Source organism: Pteropus alecto, unplaced genomic scaffold (assembly GCF_000325575.1).
Source record: "Pteropus alecto unplaced genomic scaffold, ASM32557v1 scaffold46, whole genome shotgun sequence".
Lineage (NCBI taxonomy): Eukaryota > Metazoa > Chordata > Mammalia > Chiroptera > Pteropodidae > Pteropus > Pteropus alecto.
The window spans coordinates 2,007,224-2,016,531 of record NW_006439231.1 but is presented as its reverse complement, the minus strand read 5'-3'; the positions used below and the strand labels follow the sequence as shown (position 1 = coordinate 2,016,531).

Sequence of the window (9,308 nt, the reverse complement as noted above, 5' to 3'; positions counted from 1 at the left end):
TTAGAGAATAGTGAAGTCCTATGATGTGCTCTACATAAAAAGGTGTTTGACAGCCAAGTAAATTTGAAGAATTCTGCGTATTAAATCAGTTGACAAAGAAGTCATTCAGAAGAGAAACTGTTTAAATTTGTTTAGCCAAGAGATTTTTTACCTTATTTTGAATATAGATCCATTTATCAACACATTTGAGCATCCTGGGAAACTAATGTTCCATGGTACACACTGTGGAAAATCCTGTCACAGAAAAATTTTAGTATTAGAAAACAATGAAATGTGGCTCAGTTAACTGGAATGTCGTGAAGTAGACAACAAGTTCCTGGCACCTGAACCTAAACTATACACTGTGTTTATAGAGTGTGAAAAAGTAGTAGGAAGCCTCAGCTAGTGGCAGATACTTACAGGAACCTCATTCTGTAGTTTATTATAATATAACTGGAGTACATAATCAGAAGTAGACTAGATATAAAAGATGACTTGACATTGAGCTGGAAAGTTGGGCTATTTTTAAAAACATTTCCTATACAAAGTGAATATTGGCCCTAGGAATCTGACCGAAATCACACATTGAATCTTCAAGGTCTCGCCCATTAGCACTGTGCTTGGCAAACTTCTTCTTTAAAGGATCATATAGTAATTATTGTTGGCTTTGTAGCTATTTGGTTTTTATCACAACTGCCCAGCATCACTGTTGTAGCAGTGAAAGCAGCCACAATTAATACATAAATAAATGAGCATGGCTATGTTCAAATAAAACTTTATGATCACTGAAGTTTGAATTTCATATAATTTTTACATCACAAAATTATAAATATAATATTCTTAGCTCTCAGAGTATAAAAAACAAACAGTGGGCAGAATTTATCTCATTTTGCCAAGCTCTCTTTTAGGAAGACAAACATTGAGTCATAACAGCATCTATTAGGTCTTTTACTAGAAACTTTAAGTAGAACTAATTTTAATACTAAAAGGCCCTACTTTGGTCTATGGCCATGCCACTGTGAACATGCCCAATCTCATCTGATCTCGGAAGCTAAGCATGGTCAGGCCTGGTTAGTACTTGGATGAGAGACCACCTTGGAATACCAAGTGCTGTAAGAGTTTAAAAAAAAATAAAATGAAAAAATAAAAGGCCGTACCTTGAACTGAACAATGTAACTGGCTTAAGATCAGGTTACTGACCAATGGCTTCACAGCATGAGCATCAGATACTTTTGGTCATTTTTTAAAGAGGAGATAACACTGTGTGTGAGGACTGTGTTCATACTCATATAGATAATGGCTAAATTAAAAAAGAATTTAGGAGGAGAATAAGGTGAATGGAATATTTTTTTTGTAAAAGACATACTAGTTCCTATATGTATAAAGTTTACTGGAATTTTCAGAGTACAGTAGTGCCAGCTGGGAGAAATATCTATCCCTTAAAAAGAGTTGTTTATGACATGGAAAGTGCTCTTTAAATATTACTTGAGACCACCAAAACACTAGTTTGAAATATACATGGTTGTTGTGAATTTTAATGGGATTAATTGAAGAGTTTAATAAATTTAGATCCTGCAGAAGTAATTGAAAAAGTGATTGATAATGCTAATAATATGTTGAAAGCATTAAAGATCTAAAAGTAGCTAATTCTATGGATAGCTTGGGAGGTTGTAAATAATTATGACAGTGGTTATGTCAGCTGAAACCCAAACATCTGGATGCAAAGTGAAAAATTCAGTTAATTACTCCAAAACTCCCATGTTCAGGGCAAACACTGGAATGATTCAATGGAATATTCACTTTTTATTTAAATTGGTAATATTATGAATTACATTACAATAGAGGTCATATTAAAGAGGTCATAAAAATGAATCATAGATTCTCTGAGCTGTTTTTGGAATAAATAAATCAATTTCATCCTAAAATTTAGAAGTTTGTATATTAAAATTAACAATGATGAATATAATGTAGACTAGAAGTAGCAATATTTATAGAATAAATTAACACACTGTGATCTGCATTATCCTGCTCTGTATTCTGTGACAGAATTCATATGATTAATTAAAATGTATTTAAAGAAATCTCTTAATTAAAAAATAAAATAATAAAACTATTTACAATAATTTATTTAATAATAGATATCAAAAATGACTTTTGTAAAGATATAAACTACATATGGCATATATTTGGAGACAGTAAAAACACTATAAAATGTTAAGTATACATAGTGTTCAATCAAATATATAATTTCCAATAAATTATAGCAGCTTTATATCTTCAAAAGAATATGATCTTGCAAAATTAGCACAGTTATTTTATTCAGCCAAATATCTGCAGACACTCTCCTTTTAATTTGAATTCAGAATCAGCATTTAGCAAGGCATCTAGTATGGTGTAGTTCTTTAATACATGCTTATTAAAATCAACCAGTAACAAGTCATACAGGAAAATCTATCATTTATTAAGGAGTATTATTTTTTATAACTATACAGTTATCACTTTGGAGGAGCAAACGTTTTAAGCTAATTCTCTCATCTTACCTTACTTAATTCAAAATGTTACCAAATTGGATTAACTAGTATTTTAGTCAGAAAAGAATCAATTAAATTTTATCAGTTCTCTAAAATCAATTCTATCTTCACAAAACAAGTATTTGCCACCATAAAGGGATATGACTCAGGCAGACCAAAGAAAATGTGTCAATGATAAATATTCTGATATAAGAAATAAAGAAATCCCTGTCACTTGAGAGAAGAAAGTCAAAAAATGGTTGTAAAAATATCTGTAGTATCATTACATTTTATTCCTGCACCATGAATAGATGCAAAGACAAAGGAAAGAGAAGGCTACCTTTGTAAAGGACACATCAACTGCATAAACTCTACATTAAAAACTAATATGAAAATTATTTTTCTTTAGGATTTATTTATTGATTTATAGTTTAATCTGGATTGACAGACTAAGTTATTGGTATTTGTATAACTTTTTAAATCGCACGTACAAAGATTTACTTAAAAAAAAACTACTTACTTTCATCCTAATGAAAGTAAGCATGAAATCAAAATAAAAATAAGACATATATGTTAAACATTTCTTGCATAATCTGCTGTGATATTAATAGCCCATTTGACTTAGTTCTCAGTCCTCATTTTAATTGACCTTTCAGCATCATTTAAGACTGCTGATTGCTCACTCCTCACAGACATACTTTCTTCAATTGGCTTAAAAAACATAACTGTCTCTTGTTTTTTTGTGTTTGTTTGTTTTGTTTTGTTTTTCCCCTTTATATATAACTGATTGCTCCTAATCAGTATCCTCTGTGGCTTCCTCTTTTCTCTTGAACTTTTTAATGCTGAAGTGCCCCCTGACTCAGTTCTTTTGCTGGCTTCTCTTTACTTTCTGCTTTGATCTCATCCAATCTCATCTCTTTCAATATCATTAATATGGTAATGCTCCCAACTTTATTTCTCCAACAGACTTCTTTCCCAAATTCCTACTTTTGTATGTCCAACTGTATCTAGTAGACGTTATAGTTTCCATATGTCCAAAGCTGAACTATTAATATCACCCCAAAATTGTTACTTCAAGAGTGTACTTTACCTCAATTGATAGAAACTATATTCATTCAGTTGCCAATTCTAAAAATTTTGCAACCATACTTGATTTTTTAAAAATTATCTCACATGCTACATTTAATTCATCAGTAAACTCAAATGGATCTATTTTCAAAATAAGATTTAACCATTTCTCATCAAATCAATAGCCACAACTGTTTTCTGAGGTACCATTATCCCTCATGTAGGTTAAGATTTTAGCTTTCTAAAGGTTTCCTTATTTCTATTTTCTACTTCTATGGTATAATTCCAACACAGCAGCCAAAGTGATCTCTTAGGCAGACAGAGTAAACAGTGGCAAAGGATTTTTGTTCTTGAGATGGCCAAACAAAACAGTACATTTAGATATTTCAATTTAATCCTGCCATAAGTCATTACTTGAGATTAATGGTAAATAATAAGACATTATGATATAACCTATGGAAAACACTTTCAAATAAGAGAAAACATGGCAAGAACAGAAAATGCAAGTCAGACTATGCATAAGGCAAAAATGGATAGTCTTGGAAGAATCCCATTGATCTCCCTAATATTAACCTATTGATATGGCAGGTTAATTAATTATGGAAGGGAGAAGCAATTTCTTCCTTTTCTTCACCTCCCACTCCAATGAAAGGGGGATTATGAATCAAGCAGGGCTTCAGGTCCTAGAGAATTGAGGTTCCCAAACTTCCCAGGGTAGAAATAGTGGGCTTTCATTTCTAAGAGAGAAGGACAAATTAAGTCCAAGAGAAAGAGCTGGTGCTCTGAAACTTTAGAATTGGGGGTTTTACACTATCTGACTTGAGAAATCTGTCTTTATTTTAAGGGAAGAGGTGATATCTGCAGGTCCCTGGAATCATGGGACGTGATTCTTTAGTCTACTAAAGAACACAAGGTAGGTGAGAGAAACTCGGGAGATTTACATAAGAAAAACAAGACTCATCTGGAGAAATACTTGGTTGTCACCTTGACATGTGAGCTCTGAAGTAGTAAAGAAATTCTTATCCTTCCCTCTCTGGGGAACTCTACAGACTTGGATTAAAAAAAAAAAAAAAAAGTAATAAAAAAATAAGTGTCCCATTAAATACTGAAATTTAAATCCCCATCCATATGTGAAGTGGAGAGACAAGATAATTTAAATTTGTTTTAAAATAATTAAATAAACATAACTTTTCTGCTCCTGAATATTATAATAGAATAACGATTATAACCCCTCCAGTAGAGTTAGTCCATGTACAGGAGATTAACATCCAAAGGACTAGATAGACTTTGAACATCTGATATGGGACCCACCAAAAATTAAAAAAATAAATAAATAAAGAATGTGCCCTACATGTAAGAATTCTCAATGACTATCTCTGCAACCACAGTATCCATAGTAATGGTTTAGTACAAGTTCTAGAGGAAAAAGAAAGGAAAATGAAAAAATATATTTATCAGAAAAAAATGACATTAATTTTAAAGAATCATTATTAGAAGAAAATGTAACTTTAGAATCTTAATCATAGAGTATCCAACCATTTTCTAAAAAGTGTATTTCAGGGAAAACTTCATTCCAGTGTAGACAGAAATATTCTACCTGATATAAAACTCAAGTTAAATGAAGCTAAATATCAATTTTCAGCATACTTGAAAATAATCCAACTGATAAAACTCAAGTTAAATAAAGCTAAATATCCATTTTCAGCATACTTGACAGCATTTATGTCAAAAAGATGTCATCATTTATCTGAATAATTAAATAGATTTCAAACTACTCCTTCAAATATAAATAAAGTCAAAAGTGCATTACTCAGATTGAATCCAAAAGAAAATAATAAATGTAATCCTATATTACATTGCTTTATAATTAGTCTCAAAGTGATGTAAATGTAACACATAGTACCCAAAAGTAAGGTTTTCAATTTATTTGTTATTAATAAACATCACCAAGGTGGCAGAATGGGAAGCCCTAGTCTTCATTCTCTTGCAAAGATACCACCAAAGATAACAACAATATATGGTCTCAAAAAGCCTTTATGAGAACTCCAGAAACAAGTAAAGAAATTGCAGTATTACAGACAAGTTAAAAAGCAAGAATAGATGCATTGAAACATCTTAGAAAGCCATTTCATTATGACTGTGATAGACTTTTCCACAAGACAGCACAGATTGTGCAATTGGAAAGAAAAACTCAAATCACAGATTCTCCCTTGGAAGCAAACAAGAAGAAGAGTGAAATGTACATCTAATGTTCTAGCTCTTGGGGGGACTACCCAAGGGACAGATTTCTGTGTCTCTTGACTTGAGGTGCTTTTGGGGAACTGGTATACTTTTGATGCATGGGGGCCACTAAGAATAAAAGAGAATTGGCTTGTTCAGTGTCAGATAAACTGTAGTACACTGAACAGATACCAGAAGCAGCAAGAGATTACAAACTATTAAAAAGTCACCAACAAACCTCTCTAATTAGGAAATTACATATACAAGGCCAGAGAAGACATATCCTGAGAGGAGGTTTGAGTGACCCTGAGAATTTTTAGCTGGGCTGATTGGTTAAGGTCTTTCATTGTACAAAGAAAGCCAGTGTGAAAGACTGGAAGGGATGGGTATTTTTCAGATGCACATATCACAGTACAAAATAAGAAGACAAATGAATAAAATGAGAACTAAAGCCCAATCAAAGAAATAAATCTCCAAAAACTAACCCTAAACTTACAAAGATATATGAATTACCTGACAAAGAATTCAAAATAGTCTTAAAGAAGATCAGTATACTACAAGAGAACACAGATAGAAACTAAATGAAATTAGGAAAATAAAGCATAAACCAAATGAGAATAACTACAAAAGGTAGAAACTACAAAGAAACAAACTCTAGAGCTGATGAATTCAACGAGTGATTTGAAAAATTCACCAGAGGAGTTCAATAGCAGACTTGATCAATTAAAAGAAAGCGTAGCAAACTCAAAGATAGGTCATTTGAAATATCCAGTCAGAGGGATATAAAGAAAAATAAATAAGAAAAGTGAAGAAAAGTGAAGAATTTATGGTATATTATCAAGCAGACTAATAGTCACAGTATGGGAGTTCCAGAAGGAGAATAAAGAAACAAGGGCAAGGAGCTTATCTGAAGATATATAGCCCTCAAATTCCCAAATATGAGAAATGAAATGGACTTCCAAATTCAAGAAGTTCAAAGTTTTCAATAAAGATAACTCAAAGAGGTCCATACTAAGATACATTATAGCCAAACTGTCAAAAATCTAAGACAGAGAGAGAATCTTGAAACCAGCCAGAAAAAGAGCAATTTCTCACCTACCAGTAAGCTGCCATATAATTATCAGTGAATTTCACAGCAGAAATATTTCAAATCAACCTCTGAGTGGGATGATCTATTCAAAGTGCTGAAAGAAAAAATAAAATGGCCAAACAAAAATACAATATCTGGCAAAACTATTCTTTAAAGTAAAGGAAAAATAAACACTTTCTCAGATAAACAAAAGAGGGAATTTATCACCATTAGACCTGCTTTACAATAATTATTAAAAGGAATTCTTCCAGTTGAAGGGAAAAGATGCTACATAGCAAAATGAAGAATATGAAAATATCAAAGTTTCTGGTAAAGGTAAAATAGACAAATATATAATCCTGTAATACTATAATGATAATGCATACACTACTTAATTATGGTATAGACTTTTAAAAATAAAAGCATTAAAATAACTTTAAAACTGCATTAATGGATACAAAATATAAAAAGTTATAATTTGTAATGATACAAAGTCAGGGAAGGAAAGATTTAATGGAGTAGAGTTTTTATATGAGATTGAAGATAAGTTGTTATTGTTTTCAAATAGTTATAAGAAAATTACATGAGCAAGTTAGTGGAGTAGATCTCCAGCCTCTGTCCCCCAACAAAAAACAACAATTAGACATCTATCCACAAATGAAAATAACTCAGACAGTTCAAAAATCTATTCAAGAAGTTTCCACCACATCAAAAAAAAACATGAGAATAATTGCACAAAATAGGTAGAAAGAACAGCTTCATTTTGCTTATGTCATCACATCATCTCATACAGGGACCAGCAGCTCAGTGCCAAGAGGGAATTCCCCAGCCCAAGAGAGTTTTCCTCATTAGGAAAATGTGGATCAGGTGAGTGAGCAGCTTCCTCAGTCTTTCAGGGCACTGCATTAAAAATCCCACCTCAATTTCACTCCCATGCAGAGTCTGGTATAGCTGAGATGTCTGGACATAGCTAGGAATAAGGAAAAAGGGCCAGGGCTACCAGCATCAGCCACATGGCAGGATTGACTGCAGTTCCCAATGTCCTGTTCTAAAGAGGATTCCAGTAACCTTCACTACTGAAGACCTCAAGAGTCCTTGCAAAAATCATAGAATATTTGCAACTTTCATCACAGAAGACCCTGTCATAGACCTCAGTTGACTGCTCCATAAAGGACTATAGCTGCTTTGGTCACTGAGGAAACTAGTGGTCAACTAGCCACCATGGACCCCCTGCAGCTTTTGCCACTGAAAGCCCCACAGATTTTCGTTTTCACAGACTCCAGCTGCCTGAGTGCTTTCCTGAGCCCTTCCCACTGGAACTGCCCTAGCCAGTGCACTTATAGATACCCTGGGCTTCTGGACTCAGTGGGATACAATAAATTTCAATAACTGACCTCGTAAAATGGCGATCCACACATTTCCTGATGAAAACCTAAAATAATTGTTCTAAAGTTGATCAGAGAGCTACAAGAGAGCACAAAATAATTTAACAGAATCAGAAAAACCATTTAAAACAAAACGAGAAGTTCAACAAAAAGAAAACATAAAAATGAAACAAACATAAATTTTAGAGCTAAAGAATACAATGAATGAACTAAAAAAAAAAAAAATCAATGGAGAGCAGTAATATCAGACTTAAACAATCAGAAGAAAGAATTTCTTCTTCCTGAGTAAACTCAAGTTTTTGAAATTAGCCAGTAGTAGGAGAAAGCTATCCTTCATAACTTATGGAAAGATAAAGACATTTCCAGACAAACAAAAGCTGAAGGAGTTCATGATCAATAGATTTGCCTTACAAAAATGTTTAAAGGAGTTCTTAAAGCTAAAAAGAAGAAACACTAATGAAATAAACTCATATAAAATTATAAAAAAACTCATAAAAACTTAGAAAGGTAAATATATAGTTAAATTCAAAATACTCTAATATTGTAATGGTGGTGTATAAACCTACCAATAATTACTTTGAATGTAAATGGACTAAATTGTTCAATCGAATAACAAAGAATGGCTGAATAGATTAAATAAAATAAAGCAAGATCCAACTATACGCAACCTACAAGGAATCCACTACAGCTTTAAAGACACACGTAGGTTGAAAGTGAAGTGATAGAAAAAGACACTCCATTTAAACGGAAACAAAAAGAGAGCAGAGGTAGCATACTTATATCAGACAAAAATAGATTTTAAGTCTCAAACTGTAATAAGAGAAAAAGAAAGTCATTATATAATGATAAAGGGGTCAATTCATCAAGAGGAAATGTCAATAGTGAATAAATATGCACCCAACATCGGAGCACCTAAGTATATAAGGCAAATATTAACAGTAAAGAGAAGAGAAATAGACAGCATATAATAACAGTAGGAGACTTCAATATCTCACTTTCAACAATGAATAATCATCCAGACAGAAAATCAATAAGCAAATATTGTACCTGAACTAACTTTAGATCAAATTGACCTAA

At 32.4% G+C, this 9,308-nt stretch overlaps 1 pseudogene; it reads left to right on the top strand.

Moving 5' to 3' along the window:
- The first annotated feature begins 979 nt into the window (after positions 1–979).
- On the top strand, positions 980–1,098 carry LOC112483539 (annotated as a pseudogene).
- The last annotated feature ends 8,210 nt before the right edge of the window (positions 1,099–9,308 follow it).